Source organism: Zalophus californianus, chromosome 5 (genome assembly GCF_009762305.2).
Source record: "Zalophus californianus isolate mZalCal1 chromosome 5, mZalCal1.pri.v2, whole genome shotgun sequence".
Lineage (NCBI taxonomy): Eukaryota > Metazoa > Chordata > Mammalia > Carnivora > Otariidae > Zalophus > Zalophus californianus.
This window is the reverse complement of record NC_045599.1, coordinates 12,971,605-12,992,664: the sequence shown is the minus strand read 5'-3', so window position 1 is coordinate 12,992,664 and position 21,060 is coordinate 12,971,605. Positions and strand designations below refer to the sequence as shown.

At 38.9% G+C, this 21,060-nt stretch overlaps 1 long non-coding RNA gene across 1 annotated transcript in view; it reads right to left on the bottom strand.

Annotated features, from left to right (window-relative positions):
* Window positions 1-343: 343 nt before the first annotated feature.
* Window positions 344-21,060, bottom strand: part of LOC113929959 — a 61,357-nt gene continuing 40,640 nt past the window's right edge. Inside the window, exon 4 of the long non-coding RNA XR_003522369.2 lies at window positions 344-470. This is a non-coding gene — a long non-coding RNA (uncharacterized LOC113929959). The remainder of the gene's footprint in view (window positions 471-21,060) is intronic.

Below are 21,060 nucleotides of genomic sequence, written 5' to 3'. Positions count from 1 at the left end.
TTGCCTTCAACTCTTTAGTCTCAATCTACTTTTCAAGCCGTTGCTCCCCATTTGCCTGCAAAAATCTTATATAACACACTCGTATTAATCTTGTAAGGTGTTGTGGTTCACTCACAATCTGGAATGCAGAGATTGGCCAATACCTGCCTTATTCGCCACTTTTCTGTGAAGCTCTTCTGATCACAAAGTCTGTGGGTACTCTTGTCCAACTCTGAACACTCTGAACACTTACTATTACCATATTTACTTTAACTTGATCTCACACTGCTTTTTGTTATAGAATTTCTTAACAGAAATAAATCCAATCCATTATGTTTCTGGTTTATTGAGTAAACCAGAAGTCTGAAGAAGGAAGAGGTATTAACACCAACACATGAACTGATGTATTCAAAAATCATTTTCAGTTGGTTTCTTTTAGTAGCAGACTGGTAAACATCTTCATCTATCAGTGGATATTCAGTCTTGTTCTCCTGGAAAAATTCAACAAGGTACTAATTTTATCTATTCGTTATTAGATTATAAAAAAATTTTTATAGCTGGGTTTATTCTTTGATTCCTTGGACAATGTGCTGGCTAGATTACTTACTGCTTTTTTTTTTAAGATTTTATTTATTTATTCATAAGAGACAGAGAGAGAGAAGCAGAGGGAGAAGCAGGCTCCCCATTGAGCAGGGAGCCCGATGCGGGACTCGATCCCAGGACCCTGGGATCATGACCTGAGCCAAAGGCAGACACTTAACTACAAGCGAGTGTTTCTGGAGTGGGAGGAGGAAGGAGGAGAAAACTCTCAGAAAATTCCAAAATCTATTTTTCTGTCATGAAGTACCACTTACAGCCATGATAAACATAAAGTATTTGTTAAATAATATACACAGCAATACACATGTTGAGAAAAACCTAAGTTTTTAAAATGGGCTTAGCTTGTAGTACCCACAGCATTTGAAAATGACTGAGTTCTCACACTTAACTTTTCAGGAGTTATTGTAAACTTGTTAACCAGTTCATCAACATTTCCATTTGCTTTGTCTCCATAAGTTCTATCTCTTTGTTGATATTCATTTTTTGTTGCATCACTGTTGTCATGCTTTTCTTTAAATCTTTAAATGTGTTTGCCTTCTGCCCTTTGAAAACATGAGTAATTGCTGATTTGCAGTATTTGTCTACAAACTCCAATATCTCGAGACAGTTAATGACACGTTCTATTGATTTTTTTTTCCCATCAGTATGAGTCACATTTTCAAATCATGTCTTTGCTTGTCTTGTAAATTTTTTGTGAAATACAAGACATTTTATGTATTTACTAATTCTGGATTTTGATGTTTTCTTATAGAGTGTTGTAACTGTTTTGATTTATCTGTTTGCTTAGTAACTGAACTTCTCTGAATTAAATCCATTAAATCTGTTTTCCCCATAGTGTAAATTTTGGTCTTCATCTTTTATCATTGTTGTTTTTATTTTTAAACCTAGATCCTTAGGGGTTTTTCCTGCATCTGCACATCTTGTTTTTTAATCAAAGACTGATCAGACATTGCACTCAAATACACCCATTCAGTAAGTCTTCCAGTCTCTCCTGACAGATCTCTGTGTGGCCTAGGAACATATTAAATCTTTAGGCCACTTTCACATCTCCTCTGGCTCTTATTTTTCATCATGCCCTCTCAATTCTCCTCTGCATGTACGCACAGATTTCCTTGGCCAATGATGCATGGATAGTTTGGGCTCCCTTCAGCTCTACCATGCATGAGCCCAGCCCCAGGTCTACCCAGGATTTGGAGAGAGCTCACCCAGATACCTACAGATGGCTTATCTCCTGAAACTCCTTGGAAAACTTCCTATCATTTATGTGTTTGTCCTATCGGGACAGAAACCTTAGCCTGGCAGAGCTGCTGGTCCTCCCCGTGCACTTGTCGCGAAGCTCACCACTTCAACCCACGGTCCTTCCTGCCTCCAGCAGCTACAGCAAGACTGCTGATTTTCATGGTCGGCCCCACACTGGCCCAAGGACTTTGCCAGAAGAAAAGCACCCATGCCAGTCAAGAATGTCACACGCTCCCACGGTTCTCACTCAATGCTTAGTAGTTTTCATGTGTAAACAATGTTTTTATTTAGTGTATACATGCTATCTCTTTCCCAGGCATTTAAATAGTTGCTTTTGGACCATTTTTATACAGCTTGATAATCACTTTCTGCAGAGAAAATGATTTAACCTCCTTACTTCATCATAACAAAAGTGAATCGGTTCTCCTTTTCTTTTCCCTAAAGATCATTCCTATCATAGTCAGAAATGGGCGGTCTAAGAATTGAATCATTTTGTTAATTTGACCTGTAATTCTACACAATGGTGTCTTCACTACTGAGATTAAAAAACAAAACAGAACAAAACAAAACAAAACAAAAAAACCTGACCTATTGCATTTTGCTTCTTTGTTTAATAATTAAGGTCACTGATGTAGTTATGTATTTGGTTTAGTCTCAAGTAATAGTCACCTGTTTACTTCAAAATTTACCATTTCTTTTACTGAGCTCATTTATATCATTTCTGTGAGCTTTTCTCCCTCATGAGAAATAAAATAACCCAAATCTTCTAGTTCCTTCCATTGCCATTTTTATTTTTTTTAAGATTTCATTTATTTATTCATAAGAGACAGAGAGAGAGAGAAGCAGAGGGAGAAGCAGGCTCCCCATTGAGCAGGGAGCCCGATGCGGGACTCGATCCCAGGACCCTGGGATCATGACCTGAGCCGAAGGCAGACACTTAACTATCTGAGCCACCCAGGCGCCCTATCGCCATTTTTAAAAAGAAGTTAAAATATGTTAGAAAGCAAATAGTAGCCCACAGTATTTTAGAAGACATTATAATTTCTTTGTCCGCTGTGAGGGTTCAATTTATAGAGAGCACTTTGACTTTTCAAGGAGGAGGGGCGAAAAATATTCAGAGTATTGGTGTGTGTGTCTTTCTTTTGAAGGTAACTTATTCAAGTGTTTACATCATTTTCTTGAGACAGAAAATCGTACGGTGCTTTGGAGGTGACAATCACCACTGCTGACATTAGGCTGAGGTCTATTAAAACGGACTTCTTCAGAGTTGGATGCACCAGACCTAATTTCCATGACTTCCCAGGGCCATTCAGAGTTCTACTTACATTTTAACTTTAAACGTTGGGTCTGTGCATATTTTAAAGCTGGTTATTAATAACTGCTTCTAGTATTTTGAGGTTTTGTATGAAAAACAATTTGGTCAAATAACTCTGTTTCCATTACAATTAACTTAATGGAAAGTTTTTTAAAATGACAAATTCATAAATTTCTACTTCACAGAAAAAGATTCAGAAGATAAAGAGAAAATGAGGGGGGAATTAAAGTATGTACAATAATAGTTATTGGCTTGGAATAAAATGAAAATACTTTCTTCCTTATAAGGATATGCAAGGTCAAAGAATATCTTTGCAAGCTTCCATTTTAATTTTAATGGATAGTTTATAATATATTGTAGCAAACAGTGCAAATAGCTTTCTGATTTATTTTCTGGAAATAGTAAATATATTATAGATGGAAAATTTGCCTCTTTATAATTTGGCTAAATAGGCAGGGGGAAAAAGAACAGGCAGAGAAAAAGATATAGAAAAGTACATGAAAATAAGTATAGAACCCTATTTTTAATTGTGAAAATGTTTTCTGCAACAGACATAAAATTAATTTCACCAAAAACTTGTTCACAGTATGGTATCTGCGGCCTATTCAAACTGTGTGTGTAAACTGTACTACAAGACTGATATGTGGCTTTAAACTGACATCACATTGTAATTTTAGAGATGAGAGAGATTTTCTAGCACAACTCAGCATCTTGTCTGAAATGTTGTCAGTAGTAATCTTTTTTGTTCAATACGAATCACCTTTTACCTATTAAGCTTTGAAATTTTACCCAGGATTTTTATAAATATTTGCTCCAGAACAGAACTTTTATAGAAAATAAAATCATTGCTGGATATCCAGCAGATCAGAAGCACCCATTTCACTCATCTTAAGTTTATCTTGGTTCCTCAAGTCAGGTTTATGCGTCAACCTCAACAAATAACTGTAGAAGTTTTCTTATTAAGCTTTCATAGTGGCAATACACTCAGTTGTTTAACAGTAAATGACTCATGAGTTTACAGACACGGGAGAAAGGGATTTAATATTTTGTCAGTGCGATTATTTCTAATAAACCTTGCCCATGCTCCTTTGCACCAGTCTTGGCTTCCAGAGCCCTTTAGACAACTGGAAGTATTAAATCCACCATCAGAGGGCAAAGAGCTAGAATCAGTACAGATATTCAAAAGCATATGCCAAGACACCAAAGGCAATTCACAACAAATTGAGGAACTTTAAAAACTGGCATTACTTGGGCTCTGCCAGAAACAGCAACCCTCTTTCAAATGGGCACCTAAAATTCATTTTTAACAACGCTATGTCTACAGTGCTGAGTCAGTACTGATGTTAAGGTATTAGAGTTAATCAGCATGAAATTATCAGGAACTAAATGGGAACTAGGACATTTGACCCCTGGGGCTATGATAGTGTGGACCCAGGAAGGTGTTCATGACAATGATTCAGTGATGTCCTGTCTTTAAAAGAGGCACTATACGGATGCCTGGGTGGCTCAGCCATTAAACGTCTGCCTTCAGCTCAAGTCATGATCCCAGGGTCCTGGGATCGAGCCCAGCACCTGGCTCCGTGCTCAGTGGGGAGTCTGTTCTCCCTCTGCCCGCCGCTCCCCCTGCTTGTGCTCTCTGTCTCTCTCTCTCTCTCTGGCAAATAAATAAACAAAATCTTTAAAAGAAGACAGAGAGAAACCGTTCATTAAACATACCAAAAGTAAGACTAATTAATAGGGACTACAGTAGTGATCATGATGCATTTTTGTTACTGCTCTTTCTTTCCCAAGAGAGGGAAGAATGGTTGGAAAAAAATTTTGATGAGATTAATACTAGATACTACAGCTGTCTACAATACAGTATCTGAAAATGAAAAGATTCTTAGCTATGGCCACCTTGCCATCGACAAACTATTCCTTCCAGTGACCACAAAGAATCAACATAAAAAGTTGAGGAAAAGACATATAAAGATCATTCTAACGTCTCAACCATTGATTTATCACTACCACCAATGCCTCTGTAATTTGCTCTGCTGTGTATTTTTGCACTCATAAGAGTTTGAAATAGATTTTAAAGTACAATTTTATGATCTATTAACTTCAAGTTTGAAAAAAAAAAAAAAAGCCACGGGATGAAGTAAACCAGTATGAAATGGCATTGCCCTATAGCAAAACTTTCAGAAAGGCTTCACTTCTAGGATTGTGCTTAAAAGAATTTACTAGCAAATGTTACATGCCATATGGTAACTTTGATTTATAAAGTGCAGGTGTTTCATTCCATTCTTCTAATTATTAAATAAAAATATTTTTATGGTGAGGATTTCTCCTTGTTCTCTCCCGCCACATTTTTACCGAACTGGCCATTACCTCATCGAGCCATTTTACTTTCATATGAGTTTTAAAATACCCTCTACAGTGATTGTCATTCAGCCCCGCTTAGAATCGGGGAGAGAAACCTAAACACAGGGTCCTCTTCAGAATACTGGTTGCATAAACTTGACTATTTGCATCCATCTATATAATCTCTACTCTCGAACAAAATATCTAACGAAAAGCCCTTTTAGCATGTTCCTCAGGCTTCCTCTCAAGAAGTGTTGGTTGTCAAAGCTTCCCTGTGACCTCTCCCCGTCCCCTTTCCCTGGGGCTCTGGTAAAAGCTGCCTTGTTTCCTGGGGAGGCTACCATCCCATTTTTCTGATGTTGGACTCAAGTGGTACATGCTTAGCTAAGCTCAATGAAAGAGCCCGTAGACGGTTTTTTTGTGTTTGGTTTTTTGTTTTGTTTTCTGTCAGCTGCTTGCACCAAAAGGTATAAATTCTTTACTGAAATAACCATCACTTCAAGGGGGTGGTTGGTCAGAAGCCAACTGGGGACAGTGAATGAAGGGGGTTTTCAAACAGCCACCTTGAAGCTAGCCATGGAATCCTAACTTGCCACGAGCTGGAAGTGGCCCAAACCAGATGGAATTTCAGTCAGTACACAGCCTTCCAGAGCCTTGGGGCTGGGGGGGAGAATACCGCCCCAAGGTTTTTTAGAGAAGATCTTGGCCAAGTCTGTATGAAGCCATATGAGGGGAATTTATTGGTTTAACAGTCAGCAGTTAGATTCAAGAAATGCAATGGGTAAGGAAAGAGAGCCCACATCACTCAGACCAGCGAGACCCAGTATTCTATACCTACAAAGCAATACCACAGTACGAGCAGCACCAGGGGATTTTATTGGGAAGAGAGTATGCGGTCTTAATTGGATCATTTCCATCTAAACAAGGAGTGTGATTTGTGGTTTTTTATCTTCACAAGAAGGTGAAATGATGCCAAACGACATTTACTGAGCACTGATGTCTCATCCATTATGCTTTATATGTTATTAAATATATTAGTATATATCTATTAGAAGACAAGAAATTGCCATACGGCCACATTTTGGCAATTTCATCTTGGTTCTGCACAATTTATTATTTCATTTAACATTCACAATAACTTTGTAAGTATCAGCACGCCAATTACAGAGAAACCAGTCTTTGCCGACTTTCATTGAGTAGACAGTTTTAAGCCCTTGGTAAGAAGTAATCCATTTAATTATCTCAATGAACCAACGAGGTAGAAGAGAGCCAGTGTTAAGATCTACATACAGATGAGAAAGCTGATGCACAGACAAGTTAAGACAGTGCTTAAGGTTGCACAGCTAATAAGGGTGTAAACCTGGAATGTGAACCAAGTCAATATGATTCTAAAGACAATACACTAAAATGCCAAAAATCAGACACGTTTCCAGGATTGTGGAGCCATAGTACAACCTACATAGGACGGATTTTACAGATCACAATCGTAAGCACTTTTCCTATGGTTCATGGCTGAATAAAATTGGCCAATGTGCAGCGAGCATTCCACAATTAGTAAGGAAGAAGAGTTTAAATTTCATCTTAGGAGAGAAACTACTATTTTTTGAACGATCATTATATAACAGGCACTGGACAAGCAACTGGTGTAACTTATAAATTCCCATCCTCCCAAGTGGAATGAATGTCCCCATTTTAAGACAGGAAAACTGTGGCTGAGAGGAATTATTGAAGGAGCTCATCCAAACATGCACAGCAGGTGTTCAAGCCCAGTCGATCTTATTCTAGTTTTGTGATGCAGCGTGAATAGCAGGAGGTTGAAGAGCTGTTGATATCAGGCATCTGAAATTGGTCTGATAGGGCTTGCAGAGAGCTGAGCCGGCCAACAGGGTCTTTAGGACCCGACGGACACCTGGGGAGCGAGGCACCCTGGTCTCCCACAAGTTAGACCTACTAGTGCTCCAAAGCCTACTCATCATGCCAAGCTCTGCCGGACTCAGAGTCACAGCCTCCATCAAGCTCCCAGTATCTCTTCTTCTGCAGGAAGCTTTGCCCCGCAGTGCCAGGATCAAAACACGGTCTCTGCAGGTCTTCTCACATGGACTGTTACCGAGAAAGTAAATAATCTAAAAATCACAAACACTGCTCTGGAGGAGGGAAGAAAGATAAGAGGCTTGACTACCCTCGCTTGCTGCCAACTAGACAGGGTGAGCAGCAGCTGGTGCATGGGAAACTCATCATGGCCACTCGACGTCTTGGCCAGGGCAGCAGGAAACCTGAGAGCCCAGCAAGGAGCTTCCTGGCCCATGGGTCAATCATTCTGCTGTCAGGTCAAAGCACACCAAAGTATGGCACCAGATTAGGCCCCGGTAGGGCACGTGGTCAGCTAAGAAGGACAACAGGGCTGGATCATGACCAGCAATGCTGGTAGAAGCAGTATCTCAGAATAGAATGGTCTGCAGTTTCTCTCAAGTGGAGAGAGGGGTAGCTCCCTTATTAATAATTATAATACCACAATAAGTATTAATCAGCCTCAAACAGAATTTCCATTAAACAGGTTCACTGAATAGAGTTTAATGAGGGCACAACTTACAGAAATGAGGGCAGGGTCAAGAGAACCCCAAAGTGATGTTGAGATACTAGGGGGTTAATAACAGCCGGAAAGGGGTAAGGGACCCTTGTGCTGCTAGGGATCAGCGAAAGTTCAGGGGAGCTGTGATTATACAGGGACATCACCACTTTTGTAACTGTGATGTTGAAGCTGGGAGGGAGTGGAGAAAATATTCCCCACCTTGTTCTTTCTCTTGCCCTTATTGGATGAACCAACCCAAAACCACATGGGAAATGAGGCCACGGAATGCAAACTGTGCAAATCGGCTGCTCAGGGCACAGAGGCAGGGAAAGATGGGCGCACAATGTTTCTGAGTGGGCAAACACATTAACCATCTACCTTAGTAAGTACTCCAAGCTTAGAATAGTGGTCTCCAATGCAAATATCTACAGGGGACCGACAGGTACACAAATGAGAAGACAGAACAACATGAGTCTAAAAGTAATGAACGCCACGCATGTCATTTCCTTCCAGCCTTGGGGTCATATAGACCCAGAATTGTTCCAAGATCCATTTTTGGAAGTGAAGCACAAAATCAGATTATTCTGTGAACCCACTTTTAAACATTGGGAAATAATTAGGAAAATAACTAGACTTAAGGATGACCAAACACAACACATCTGTGAGAGATATTAACTCCACCTTCCAGAAGTGAAGCATAGTATGATGTAAATTCTACTGATTTTTAAACGTTGGCAAATAATTGAAGAAAATCAGATCCTGGGATGACCAAACAAAAGACATCCATGTAGGTATTCATCTCACGAGCCAAATGTGTTAGATAACTCTTTCTCCCCCGCTCATGTCTTCCAGGCTTACCTTTGCTCCAGACATTGATGAGGCAAAAAGCTCCTGTGTGGAGAACCTAATTTATGGGGTGCTTTTTTTTTCAGCAGCACTGAATAGATTTCACATTTATTACCCAGGGCTTTTCCAACCCTTCAGTGTGTTACACTTGGAGGAATCACCCAGGACTAGAGTCTGAGTAACTGGAAATATAAGGGGGGCCAACACTGACGAATGTGCCACACAGGCTAGTTTCTGACAGTCTCCCTTTCCCTGCTTTAGTCTGGACAATCCCAGCTCATGCACATGGTTCCTCAGAGAGTTCCAGTACAATCACCCATGGTAGCATCCAAAGGATGAGAACACATCCTTATGTTGGCCTCCCCTCTCCTCTGTTTTAATTTTCTTGAGTCCTTCACTTTGTGGGATAAAATAGCAAAACAAATTATCTGCAAACAACATTTGTCTCATACTTTGCTTTCTGGGGATATTCCTACGAAGGCTGAATCATTCTGAAAATTCTGCTTTAGAAAAAAAAATCTTAAAAGGTCTCTCCAACTTTGAAAGACCTGTTATATTCACAGACTATTTAATGAGTTTTTGTGGCACCGGATCCAACTCAACCCTAATTCTAAAATATTTAAATGGGGACATTTAAGCTGAGAGAGAGGGTAGAAGGACAAGTTGTTCATTTGTGGCGAGGTATTGACCCAAGTTAGGAAATATGTTTTGTGAATAAGCATGAATTTTTGGTTACCTCCTAAGCCCTCACTCCTTAGAAAAATCAATAGGAATTTATCTTTAAACATTTAATTTTTTATGTGGTTAAGTGTTCATTCCTAAAAATAGCTTTGCACTCTTTGACGAAGGGAGTGTGCAACCTTCATAATAACATACACACAGTGTACAGAGCCTAGAGAATAAGCCTATAAACTAAGAAAATAAGATATAGTGTCAAGTGATTTATATTTATAAGCCACATATCGATCAATTAATCAAATACATTTTTCCATTTAATCTTAAAGTGAACGCATATTTATTATGTGCTTTGTTTAGGCCAAGCACTGGGCTCAGGTTACCACAGTGAAACCAAAAGCTTTACCCCTTGCCCTCACAAAGGTCACAGGCTAGTGGATGAGAAAGGTAATAAATAAGAGAATTTGTCCAGCAAGTAGAAAGCATTCTGGGATTGCATCAGTGGTACTCCTAAATTAAGGAGATAAGGAAAATTTTCTGTAAGATTTTATTTTCAGCTGAGACCTTAAGAATGAGTCAGAGTTACCTGGTTAATGAGTAGGGGCAGGTAAAGACTGCTGCCAGCTCAAGGACCCCAAGGTATAAGGAGCAGGGATATGGAGAAGGTATTGGAATGACTGCATTACGGAGAGTCAGGAAACAGGTCAGGAAACCAGGTATTACATGTGAAGGAGGGTGGCCTCCACTCTCTCTGGTTTGGGGAGGGGCAGAAACTCCCAGGCCCCCTTAGTTTTCTGTGCTGGAGGGCATGGCAGGACCTAGCAGCCAAGGTCAGCCCTCTGCAAAGAGAAGTAGGTACAAACTCTTGGAAACAAAAGCATGCAGAAAGCACAAGGAGGATGGCAAGTGGGAAGTCACCTGATAATGGTAAGAAGGCAACCAAGGATATCTAGGTGAAATGCTGGTATTATTCAGTACAGGGTACCCACCAAGTACAAATATGTATTATTACAGCTGTACTCATCCAGGAGCAAAAACTGTTTTGTGGTAATTGATAAACAATGTCATTTAATTATTTCCAACACTTTGCCATTATTTTAAAATATCACAAATCCTCCATTCCACAGAATATGTCTACCACATCCACTGCAAGACATTTGGTAGTTGCTTAAATGTGACAAGTGTATTCCACCACCCAACCTTTAATCTTCAGAACTCAGGTCTCTTTCAAAGTTAACATTAATTTAATCCCCTCTAGGTTTTTTTGATCTGATCCCAGCTCTTCTGCCTCCGGAGTCAAGTTCTGTCTTAGGCCACAATTATGGGATACCCGAACACACTTGGAGACAAAGCAGCTGTCAACCAAGCGATGCAATTTATCGGGGGCCTGTGTGCACCAGTGCTCAGGAGGAGCCTGATGAGAATATGGTGGGGGGTGCCATCCACCTGCAAGACTCCCCCTGTTTTATACACTGCCATAGTCTCCTTACATCAAAAAATCAGCCTTCTAATTCCAGGGGCAGTCTCCTCCAGACTCATTTACTGCTAACCCAATGCTGCCATTTTTAGAGCATATGTTCTAAGGGCAAGAGAGTCGCCAAGGATGCAAACAATAGAAGGCACTCTCTGTCATGGTCACGTCAGTGCCAGCCCTGCCCTTGCCCAAACTCGAGAATGAGTACCTCCCTACACTGGGCAGACTCAGTGCCCCACACCCCTCACCCTGAGCCAAGCTCTAGTCCTGCTCAGACTCATTCAGAAAGTAGCACCAAGAAAGGAGGTACTTTCTTCATGCTAGCCAGAAACGATTTAGCCTTCTCAATCGCTCTCACATCTAATGATATATTTTATATCATCAAATCATTGAAATTCAAAGCGTGCATATTCCAAAGGGAGAACAACATTTGTTGTGGGATTGTGGGCCCTGCAGAAATACAGGAGAGCTCACACCCAAGCATGGCACATAAATACCTGTAAAGGATGCGACTCAGTTCTCTGAATACCTTTGATGGTGCAGAATGGATCAGGATACTCTAAAGAGACTTTAGAAAATTACTGGGGAGGGGAGGGGAGTTGCCTGGGTGGCTCAGTCAGTTAAGCGTCTGCCTTTGGCTCAGGTCATGATCCCAGGGTCCTGGATCAAGCCCCACATCGGGCTCCCTGCTCAGTGGGGAGCCTGCTTCTTCCGCTCTCTCACTCTCTCAAGTTTCCCCCACTTGTTCTCTCTGGCTCTCTCTGTCAAAGAAATAAATAAAATCTTTTTTAAAAAATTAAAAAAAAATTACTCAGGGGTGTTTGTGCCATTCCTTCCTTCATTCACGTAACCACAGTGTCTTGAGCACCTACTATGTGCCAAGCACTACGCCCTGTGCTGGGGACACAGAGATGGCACAGAGATGAAAGAGAAACGGTACGCAAGGAAGCAATTTAATCTACCCTCATGTCACTGTGAAGATGACAGACGACCGTGACAGTAAGTTCAAAAGGAATGGAAAGGGCTCCTTCAATAACACATCCCACATTCTAACAGTCCTGTTGCTGTCCCGCTCTCAGGGAGGGCTCACCGTCTAAAGAGCAATTTCCAAGTGGCAGACTGAAAATGAGACATGTCATGTACAGTTTGAACGCAAAAGCAACAATAACCACTTGCCACCTATTAATAATAACTAGTAGTAGAAGCAATCAGATCAGTTCCAGGGAGCACTGACAGACGGCCTAAGGAATTTGCCCCGAAAGCCCAGAATTGAAAAGAATGCACGTCCTTTATACATGGGCACTTTCCCGCCTGGGTCTGAGCACCGCACTTCATTTTAAGATGAGTAACTTAAGTCCACAATGTCAAAATGATCAAGCGTCAAGATCAGGAGAAGTTCCGGGACCAGACTGCCTGAGCTGTTCTTCTCCTTGGCCACTGCCTTGAACAACTTACTTAACCCCTTCCTCTCAGGGTTCTCAAATGTAAAATGCCTAAAGTAATAATTCCTCCTTCATAGGATTCATATGAGTAATACATAAGTTAATAATTGCAAAGGTCTTAAATCAGGGCCTAGAACATTACAGCACTCAATAAAATTTCTTGACGTCGTTAGTGGAAAATACGAATAGTAAAAATACATTTGTTTTCCTTGTAGAGCTATTATGTTTACCCAAGTAGATAAAGTAAGTTAAAATGAACTAAATATAGTAAATTACTGTGGTTATACATGTGTGAGTATGTGTAATTTTTTCTACCATTTTTCAGTGTACAAGTCGGTGGTATTAATTTACACTCACAATGTTGTTCAACCATCCCGATTATTTCCAAAATGTTTTCATTACCCCATGTAGAAACCATGTAACCATTAAGCCATACCATCCCATTCACACCTCCAGTCCCTGGTCACCTCTAATGGACTTTGTATTGCCATAAATTTCCTATTCCACATATTTCATGCAATATTTGTCCTTTTGTGTCTGGCTTATTTCACTTAGCATAATATCTTCAGGATACATCCATAATGTAGCATATAGCAGAACTTCATTTCTTTTAATGGCTGAACAATATTACACTGTATGTTTATATTACAGTTTGTTCATTTCTGGTGATAGACAGGGAGTTATTTTTACCTTCTGGCTATCTTGAATAATGTTACATGAACACTGGGTTACAACTATCTGTTTGAGTCTCTGTTTTCAATTCTAGTGAGGTTCTAATAGTAGAATTACGGAATCATATAATTTCATATTAGTTTTTAAAGAGACTGCCATACTTTCCCCAGTGATTGCACCATTTTCTTTCCCAACAGCAATGTATGAGGGTTCCAATTTCTTCATATCCTCACCAGGATGTATTATGTGATGACGATGATGATGAGGAGGAGGAAAAGGTGGTGGTGGTGGTGGTGGTGGTAATGACAATTGCTGTCTTAAAAAGTTTAAAGTTGTATCTCATTGTAGTTTTGATACATATTTACCAAATAAGTAATAATGTTGAGCATTTTTCATACGTTCTGGCACTTAAATTTTTTTTTTTGAAAAATATCTATTCAAGTTCTCTGCCCATGTTTTATTTGAAAGGCTTGGTTTTTTTGTTGAGTTGTAGTTCTTTATATATTTTGGATGTTAAACCCCTCTCAGACATATGATTTGCAATTATTTTATCCCATTCTGTAGGCTGTCCTTTTGCTTTCTTGATAATGTTCTCTGATGCACAGATTTTAATTTTGATGGAATTCTAATTTATCTGTTTTCTGTTATTGATGCCAAGATCATAAAGATTTATCTCTTTGTTTCTAAGAGCTTTTTTTTTAGCTCGAGTTACATACAGTAAGTTGTTTTTAAAATACAATGGGTATTTTATAAGACCAATGACTCACTGACCTCTACCTCTGAAACTAACAATACATTACGTTAATTAATTGAATTTAAATAAATAAATAAATAAAATACAAATAACACATATACTATTAGTAGTTTTTCACCCAATTCCCATGGGTGGGGCAGAGCATTCTCCTAGCACTGCATACAGCTGTGGCTTCCATCCTCATGGTTAGCCACCTCTTGGCACCTGTTTGACTCATGCAGACGTAGTTCAAAGGCTCTTTATGACATAAGTGCTCCTGATCTCAAACATGCATGACAAGCAGACTTTGTCTCTGAAGATGCATATGAGACCCTTTCAGCTAAAATGTGATTGATTTAAGGAAGAAAGCAAGTCCTAGAAATCCATAGCAGCTTTTAATCATTATTTCCTTAACATAAAAATTTCCAAATGCATGCAAAACCCCAATAACTTTGTGCTTCCCTCTGCCGACTAGTCCTTCAGTTATTCTTCAGTTACTAAGGAATTCATCATTAAGGTCCATTTAAAGAAATCTCCTTCAACGTATTTTACAACACCCTGATATTAAAAATAATAATGAGAAATGTCCTGGGGAATTAAAATATTCCACAAAATCAGGTACAGTCACATTTGAAAAAATATTTATGTTAACCAATTTAAAGTCAGGTGTGACACAACTATATTTTAAATGGTCTCTGTCTAAACCAAAGTAAATAGTGTGCTCACTCTGAGTTATTCGATTTTCTATGGTACTATTTCCTTAGTGACGGCACTGAAGTATTTAAAATTACACACGGATTTTTAATTGTGAACAGCACTTGGCTCATTACCTTGCATTTTATAAGCTTGTGGAGGGTAACACCATCAAGACCATGTATTTTTATACCCAAATCCCACCGTATTTCTTTCACATCATGGACACACAGGAAAAACTTGTTGAAAACTTAGAGTCATATACAGAGCTACAGTTGGCAATTAATAAATATTTGATGACTGAATGAAAAAGCATATTAAAACAAAAAATACATTGTAGAAAACACATATGGGAAGAATATTTAAAAACAGAGTTTATTATATGTTGACATTCCATGCATTAATATGAAGGAAAAATATATATACATATATATGTAAAATCTCCAGAAATACATAGATAAAAACACAGGAAATCTCTAGAAATGAAGATAGCTTTCCAGAAGAATAATAAGGTAACCATGGAAAAATTGATGCCACTTAGATAAAAGTATGTCTGAGGTATGTAATAACTTTATTGCATAGTATATTCTATTTATTGCATTGTTTGCTTGGATTCCTCTGAAGGAACGATAGTTCGGGTGAGGTCAAAAGAAATCTTGCAGAACTGACCTAAATGCTTCTACTTAAGGGAATGAGCCTTGGAAGCACAGAGTTGGTTCGAGGAAACCAGAACAACTAAAGTTCAATTTTGAAACCCTGGAACTGGGGGATGAATCTCCAAAGACACGGCCTTCCCGCACAGGATTATTTCTGAAAGCGTATTTTACAATACTTTGAAGATTTATACTTATTTTCTAATTCTCCACAACAGCTCTATATTTTGCCAGGTAAGCAGAGACAAATCTCTGATTGGTGTTCTAATGGAAAGAGCATACTGGGGGCGCCTGGGTGGCTCAGTTGCTTAGGTGTCTGCTTTTGGCTCAGATCATGATCCCAGTGTCCTGGGATCCAGTTCCACAGTGGGCTCTCTGCTCAGCAGGGAGCCTGCTTCTCCTTCTGCCTGCCTCTCTGCCTATTTGTGCTGTCTCTCTCTGTCAAATAAATAAAATCTTTTAAAAAAAAAAAAAAGAGCATACTGGGGCGCCTGGGTGGCTCAGTCGTTAGGCGTCTGCCTTCGGCTCAGGTCATGATCCCGGGGTCCTGGGATCGAGCCCCGCATCGGGCTCCCTGCTCAGCGGGAAGCCTGCTTCTCCCTTTCCCACTCCCCCTGCTTGTGTTCCCTCTCTGTCTCTCTCTCTGTCAAAATAAATAAATAAAATCTTTAAAACAAATAAATAAAGAGCATACTGATAAAATATCTTTAGTTTAACTAGTTATGGCGGCAAAACTACAACGCATTTAATGTCATGAGTGGTTTTTCACTTAACACTACTATTATCATTTTAATAAAAGGTTGGTTGTTTTTTGAATTGACAGGTATTTCCGACCATATATTCACGACCTTCTATAGAAACCTCTGGGGCAAGTATGAGGTTCACTGGTTTGGCATTTTAGAGAAAGAAAGAAATCTTTATTTTTCCATGACATAGAGTATCTGAGCCTTCATCTTAAGTCTATCAACTTTACCCTTTCTTCAAAGAATAAGTGTCTTTTAAAAATGACACAACTGTGTCTTCAACACCTTTAATAGGCTAACCATGTTTGAAGCAGGGTCTCGGGTTTCTACTAAGAAAATGAAGAGGAAGTTACAGACTGTGATGGGAATTTATATTAAATTGGATCCTTCCTGAACTGGTAAAATACAGGAAAAAAAATGAAAATAAGGAATAATAGTGCCAGTCATTCATCACTTTAGAGACATATTTTAAAATATCCATAAAAGTCTATTCAGTTCAGAAAATACTTTCATTTTGACAATATTATGCCTCTGTGGACCCCATAATGAAAATAAATATTTGCAATGAAAGCTCACTTTGTACAATATGGGACAATTTGATTTTTTAAATAGTCTGTCTTTATGTCACCTTTGCCTTGTCCTGGTGAGTGACTGGGATTACATTGTATATAGAGTGCATAGTTGAATAATGAAATTTCTATCAGTGTTCTTTAAAATCCTGGCATGAGCTGCAACTACAAAATAATTGTGTGCAGGGCAAGTCATCTTTAAAATCATTTTGCAAGGCTGTTCTGCTCTCAGCTGAACCTTTTCACTTTTGATTAATACTCTTTCCTGTTTTCTGGTTCAGAACACTGCTTCCTACAGCTACAAATTCAGTTTATGGAGTGCCTTTGACCTGCACTCCACTGGATAAAAGTAAGTGTCAATCCAATGAAATCCAAAGATCTGTTTCTTCAGCATCTTCAGGTTATCGTGGACAATGCAAGGGCTCTGTAAAGTTACATTTTTGTGTGTGCACAAAGTGCCAATAAAGGGAGTTAAAATAACATTTTAAAATCCATTTGACTTCCTCTAATCTAGGCCGTCAGATGGTTTTGGATGAAGTACATAAATGATAAGAGCTCAAGAGTTCACTCCAAGTTCTTCATGAAACAAAAGGCAAGTTCATTCTAGAGACCTATGGATTTATATTCATTTGTGTAACCCTTTATAGTTATTACTCAGATTTTAGTAATAGCAAAAAAACACTATCTTCTCTCATTCACTCCCCTCCTTAACCTCTACTTCCCACATTCTGTACTAGAATTAAAAGCATAATTAAAGCTGAAAGGCTCTGGTTCATTAAAGACAGTCATTGACGTTGAAACTCACTTTGTCCTCATTTTCAATGAGCACCTACAAGGCTTGAAGTTAGAACAAGAAGCAAAGTGTTTTGTTTCTTTGCACTTGCTACTTAGATTCAGTTCCCTCACTTCTTCCCTTATGCACCCCTCCATCCCGTGCCCTGCACCAGTGCACCAGTGCATAACAATGCACGATTAACATAATTCTTTCTGAAAGTGGAGATAATGAAAACAATAGGAAAGATAGGGATGGACAAGCTGTGGGGAATACTGGAGAATGGTATCCAGTAGGATGCATCATGGGGGGGAGGGGGCACCTGGCTGGCTCAGTCAGTAGAGCATGTGACTCTTGATCTCAGATTATGAGTTCCAGCCCCACATTGGCTATAGAGATTACTTAAAAATAAAATCTTTAAGGGGCACCTGGATGGCTCAGTCAGTTGAGCCTCTGACTCCTTATTATAGCTCAGGTCATGATCTTGGGATTGTGAGATCAAACCCTGCATCAGGCTCCGCACTCTGCACAGACTCTACTTGGGATTCTTACCCCCTTGTTCTCCCTCCCCTTCTGCCTGTCCCCCAATTCATGCACACACGTATGCACGCATGCTCTCTCTCAAATACATAAAATCTTTTTAAAAATCATAAAAAAATCATAACTAAAAAAATATTTATTTTCCTCAAGATTTTATGTATTTATTTGACAGAGACAGACAGACAGACAGAGAGCACAAGCAGTGGGAGCAGCAGAGGTAGAGGGAGAAGCAGGCTTCCTGAGGAGCAGGGAGCCCGATGCGGGACTCGATCCCAGGATCCTGGGATCATGACCTGAGCTGAAGGCAGATGCTTAACTGCTGTGCCATCCAGGTGCCCCAAAATAAAATCTTTAATAAAAAGATATATTGTGGGATTTCAATTGTCCAGAAATACCAGATAATATCAGTTCATTCCTATCCATGATACAAGTGGAACAGTTTTATCAAAATCGTGAAGGATCTCAACACTCTTGTGATAAGTAGCAGAGCTACAAGAGAATGATGGTGAAGTAAAACATAGTGATTAAGGACATGGGCCTTAAAGGTTGACTCTCCACACTGCTGGCTCTGTTTCTTTGGACAAGTCACTTAAAATCTCTCAGTTGTGATTACCAACCTTACTTCAAAGATGAAGCAATTGAAGCTTAAAAAGTTTAAGTCCAGGCTAACATGAGTGGTAACCAAGATGTGAACTCAAGAACATTTAAATACATCTGTGTTTTTTTTTTTTCGTTATTATGCCATGATCACCTGTCCACGATTATAAAGAATCTTATTCCCACACATAAAGCCCTCAGTCCAGTGCCTCATGCATGTCAAATGCTGAGTAAATATTGTTCATAAAAACCATGTTGAATGACCTTAGCTGGGCGAGGCAGTTTGGTTTGAGAAGTCGAACAGTAGGACATGAGGAGAAAAGGTTGGCACTGGTTAATGCGGACAGACCTCCTTGCGCAAAATTTGAAAGATTAATTTGGCTGATGTAATGATTTTTGAAAACTTTTAGCCAAGCTGCCATAAATATGTCCAAGATTGTGCCTTCTCTGTATGTTTATATAATTTTGCCGGAAAGATGAGCAATTACTATTCATGTACGTAGACTGTATTTAGGAGCAAATGAGGTTTCCATGATTTTGCAAGTGTCCAAGATAATCACTGTTTGGGTGAACGCAGGCCTAAGGGGCAGACACAGGCCTTGGCAGCTGCAGCCAGAGGGAAAGAGGCAATTGCAATCTCCCATGGCAGATTTGTCCCAGCAGGGGCTGGGCCCAGGATAATAAAAGAGAGATGCACAGAGCACTCTGTGGACCACGATTCAAATCTCATTATGTTAAGTTAGAGGCTTCATGTAAATAAGCAGGCTTTCCCCTGAGAAGGAGATGAGGTTTATAGGAGACTGAAATCTAGTTTTTTCTTTATGGCTCTGGTTTGTCACAAAGCCTTTGTCGATGACATCCCTAACTCTACCGAGGGTGTATCTGCCATGACCTAGGACAATTTACACTTTGCACAGTTTACTTTATTGTGTGCAGTTCTTTAGAATGCATCAATCACTTGATGGCATTGCTGGAAGGACAACAAATTATGATGAGTATATCACAGTGTTTTTAAAATAAAAATTGATCATCTATTTCACAATGAAGACTTACGTGGGAGACAACCTTGTTAAATGGAAAAGAATGGAGAAATTCAAGAGGACCAATCAGTAACTGTATTCAACTCGGTCACTTAAATATCATTTATGATGCCTTGGTTTCTCCGACTAGAAAAATGGCCTGATTCTTTTTTATCCCATTACCTCCACAATTAAAATTACAAGAGATCTCATACATAATTTTCATGATATAAAAGAATGGCAAACCCATGATACTTGTCAATTTATTTTAACTACACCCTCAAATAAAGGTTCGTTGACTGATAAAGGGCTTCTTACAAAGCTGAAAGTGGTTACAAAGAGCATAAATAATGACCTTTACATAACTCTAGACTATGATGATTAATTTCAGATATGAGTTTAAAGTTGTGGGTATTTTTAAATAACTGAATGAGTAAGTCAACTAGAGCAGGATAAAATAATGCAGTGAATTGCACTGCTATTATTTATGATAGTTTTGTGATGAGACTCCTCTTTTCTGGGATCCTATATAAAATGTAGACAAATGTTGACACTGGGAATCTGCTTGTATTTTATTTTGACAGCATTTTGTCATCTCTGGTTTAATAGGTGTAGGAAATCTCCTGAGATTTATTGATTCTGAATGCAGTAGTATGAAAAAACTCATTTGCAAGGGAAATACTTGACACAGTGAATCAGGTAGCATTTATGCAAAATTCAAAAAACTAAATTGTGTCTACTGTAGTCTTTTATAAATATTTATGATACTAATTACAGAAATTTGTCCTAGTTTGCTAGGGACTAGGCTAACCAAATCTCATTAGAAAAACAAAATTCAGTAGGCAGAATCTTATTACATCTATAAACTAAGACTGGGATAATATTCGAAAGTCTGACCTTAAACATTCTTGTATATATTATCTGAAAGTATTAACTGAAAAGAAAAATATCTGAATGCATGATAGCAGATGTAAACACTCATTCCAAGTATTTTAGAATACCAAGTCTGTCATTTCAATGATCCTTGACCGAGGCACAGTCATTGAACACGATATTCTTAACTTGCCTCTGGTTTATATTAAATTATCCTAGAACTGTTGCTAGTGTATTTCTTCCTCCAATTAATCAGTTTAGCATCACGTCAATATTTAAAGAGAATGGTGTTTTTTGTTTTTTTTTTTTTCAGAAATACACCGCTTGTGGCTTAAATAACATCATCGAAAACTAAAAAGACTACACATCGAATGGGAGAAAACATTTGCAAATCTTCTGTTTGATAAGGAACTCGTATCAGAATACATAAAGAACTCTCACAACTCAATAATAGATAAGGTAATTCACACCATTTACAAATGGGAAAACGTTTGCACTGATATTTCTTCAAAGAAATATTTTGGCAGTTTCTCAAAAGGCCAGTTATAGAATTAACACATGACCAATAATTCCACTTCTAGGTTTGTACCCTAAATAAAAAATATGTTCACCCAGAAACATGTACATAAATATTCACAGCAGCATTATTCATTATTATGACTATCTCCTAAAGCAGAAACACACCAAATGGCCATTAACAAATGAATGGATAAACAA